Here is a 3,769-nt window from a genome sequence, read left to right as displayed (position 1 = left end):
CTGTGCCTCTTGGATTTGCAATTATGTCACGACTGGTAACCTTTAAAATGGGGTCAGCAGGGATCAGAGGAAGGGAGCATGAAGAGTATCTACTCAACCGTGCATTTTACAGATGCTGAGATTCAAGCCCTGAGAAATTAAATAGCCAGTTGAGGAACCTCTGCCTCTTTGTCTAGTGTTTCTTCCATTGATTCCTCTTTTGTATTTACAAATCTGTGCTGCATGTTTTAACCTGGGACTCCATCTGTTCCTCAGTGACTCAGGATGAGGCAAAGCTGCCACTCAAGCCTTGAGAGCAATTCTCCCATTTGGCAGTGTGCAGTGCACACCACATTCCCTGTGTTTACCATTCTGCCACTGTAGCCTGGGGTCCTACTATCCTACCCGGTAAGCTGGGTAAGCCTTCATTACATACATAATTACCTGATGCCATTCAGAGTTCAGGAAATTAGTTTCAAACAATTTCACAGAAGGTTGTAAATAGGGGTAATTTGCTAAGCCTAGAGGAAAATTTGAAAGAAAAATGAAAGGCGTAGGAGAAGGAGAGGAACTAAGAATTTGTTACCACCGTCTATGTGCAGTATTGCGTTAAATGCCTCAGAGCTCATTATATCACTGACCTTCATAGCAGTCCTCCAAGGTGGGCATTATTATTGCAGATGAGGAAACAGAGGCTCAGCCAACTTAGGCAGCCTGCTAAAGATCATGCACAGCTAAACTGGGAAAAGGCTATCCTTTTGGAGATTAGGTTCTGAGAAGGTATGTAGAATAGAATCTTATTTTATTTTATTATTATTATACTTTAAGTTTTAGGGTACATGTGCACAACGTGCAGGTTTGTTACATATGTATACATGTGCCATGTTGGTGTGCTGCACCCATTAACTTGTCATTTAGCATTAGGTATATCTCCTAATGCTATCCCTCCCCCCTCCTCCCACCCCACAACCGTCCCCAGTGTGTGATGTTCCCCTTCCTGTGTCCATGTGTTCTCATTGTTCAATTCCCACCTATGAGTGAGAACATGCGGGGTTTGGTTTTTTGTCCTTGCGATAGTTTGCTGAGAATGATGGTTTCCAGCTTCATCCATGTCCCTACAAAGGACATGAAGTCATCATTTTTTATGGCTGCATAGTAGTCCATGGTGTATATGTGCCACATTTTCTTAATCCAGTCTATCATTGTTGGACATTTGGGTTGGTTCCAAGTCTTTGCTGTTGTGAATAGTGCCGCAATAAACATACGTGTGCATGTGTCTTCATAGCAGCATGATTTATAGTCCTTTGGGTATGTACCCAGTAATGGGATGGCTGGGTCAAATGGTATTTCTAGTTCTAGATCCCTGAGGAATTGCCACACTGACTTCCACAATGGTTGAACTAGTTTACAGTCCCACCAACAGTGTAAAAGTGTTCCTATTTCTCCACATCCTCTCCAGTACTTGTTGTTTCCTGACTTTTTAATGATCGCCATTCTAACTGGTGTCAGATGGTATCTCATTGTGGTTTTGATTTGCATTTCTCTGATGGCCAGTGATGATGAGCATTTTTTCATGTGTTTTTTGGCTGCATAAATGTTTTCTTTTGAGAAGTGTCTCTTCATCTCCTTCGCCCACTTTTTGATGGGTTGTTTGTTTTTTTCTCGTAAACTTGTTTGAGTTCATTGTAGATTCTGGATATTAGCTCTTTGTCAGATGAGTAGGTTGCAAAAATTTTCTCCCATTCTGTCGGTTGCCTGTTCACTCTGATGGTAGTTTCTTTTGCTGTGCAGAAGCTCTTTAGTTTCATTAAATCCCATTTGTCAATTTTGGCTTTTGTTGCCATTGCTTTTGGTGTTTTAGTCATGAAGTCCTTGCCCATGCCTATGTCCTGAATGGTATTGCCTAGGTTTTCTTCTAGGGTTTTTATGGTTTTAGGTCTAACATTTAAGTCTTTAATCCATCTTGAATTAATTTTTGTATAAGGTGTAAGGAAGGGATCCAGTTTCAGCTTTCTCCATATGGCTAGCCAGTTTTCCCAGCACCATTTACTAAATAGGGAATCCTTTGCCCATTTCTTGTTTTTGTCAGGTTTGTCAAAGATCAGATAGTTGTAGATACGTAGACATGGCATTATTTCTGAGGCCTCTGTTCTGTTCCATTGATCTATATCTCTGTTTTGGTACCAGTACCATGCTGTTTTGGTTACTGTAGCCTTGTAGTATAGTTTGAAGTCAGGTAGCATGATGCCTCCAGCTTTGTTCTTTTGGCTTAGGATTGACTTGGCAATGCGGGCCCTTTTTTGGTTCCATATGAACTTTGAAGTAGTTTTTTCCAATTCTGTGAAGAAAGTCATTGGTAGCTTGATGGGGATGGCATTGAATCTATAAATTACCTTGGGCAATATGGCCATTTCATGAAATTGATTCTTCTTACCCATGAGCATGGAATGTTCTTCCATTTGTTTGTATCCTCTTTTATTTTGTTGAGCAGTGGTTTGTAGTTCTCCTTGAAGAGGTCCTTCACATCCCTTGTAAGTTGGATTCCTAGGTATTTTATTTTCTTTGAAGCAATTGTGAATGGGAGTTCACTCATGATTTGGCTCTCTGTTTGTCTGTTATTGGTGTATAAGAATGCTTGTGATTTTTGCACATTGATTTTGTATCCTGAGACTTTGCTGAAATTGCTTATCAGATTAAAGAGATTTTGGGCTGAGATGATGTGGTTTTCTAGATATACAATCATGTCATCTGCAAACAGGGACAATTTGACTTCCTCTTTTCCTAATTGAATACCCTTTATTTCCTTCTCCTGCCTGATTGCCCTGGCCAGAACTTCCAACACTATGTTGAATAGGAGTGGTGAGAGAGGGCATCCCTGTCTTGAGCCAGTTTTCAAAGGGAATGCTTCCAGTTTTTGTCCATTCAATATGATATTGGCTGTGGGTTTGTCATAGATAGCTCTTATTATTTTGTGATATGTCCCATCAATACCTAATTTATTGAGAGTTTTTAGCATGAAGGGTTGTTGAATTTTGTCAAATGCGTTTTCTGTGTCTGTTGAGGTAATCATGTGGTTTTTGTCTTTGGTTCTGTTTATATGCTGGAGTATATTTATTGATTTGCATATTTGAACCAGCCTTGCATCCCAGGGATGAAGCCCACTTGATCATGGTGGATAAGCTTTTTGATGTGTTGCCAGATTCGGTTTGCCAGTATTTTAGTGAGGATTCTTGCATTGATGTTCATCAAGGATATTGGTCTAAAATTGTCTTTTTTTGTTGTGTCTCTGCCAGGCTTTGGTATCAGGATGATGCTGGCCTCATAAAATGAGTTAGGGAGGATTCCCTCTTTTTCTGTTGATTGGAATAGTTTCAGAAGGAATGGTACCAGCTCCTTCTTGTACCTCTGGTAGAATTTGGCTGTGAATCCATCTGGTCCTGTACTTTTTTTGGTTGGTAAGCTATTAATTATTGCCTTAATGTCAGAGCCTGTTATTGGTCTATTCAGAGATTCAACTTCTTCCTCCTTTAGTCTTGGGAGGACGTATTTGTCGAGGAATTTATCCATTTCTTCCAGATTTTCTAGTTTATTTGTGTAGAGGTGTTTATAGTATTCTCTGATGGTAGTTTGTGTTTCTGTGGGATTGGTGATGATATCCCCTTTGTCATTTTTTATTGCATCTATATGATTCTTCTCTCTTTTTTTCTTTATTAGTCTTGTTAGCGGTCTATCAATTTTGCTGATCTTTTCAAAGAACCAGCTCCTGGATTCATTGATTCTTTGAAGGGTT

This window comes from Gorilla gorilla, chromosome 9, assembly GCF_029281585.2.
Source record: "Gorilla gorilla gorilla isolate KB3781 chromosome 9, NHGRI_mGorGor1-v2.1_pri, whole genome shotgun sequence".
Taxonomy (NCBI): domain Eukaryota; kingdom Metazoa; phylum Chordata; class Mammalia; order Primates; family Hominidae; genus Gorilla; species Gorilla gorilla.
The sequence above is the reverse complement of the archived record's forward strand: the minus strand, read 5'-3'. Positions refer to the sequence as shown.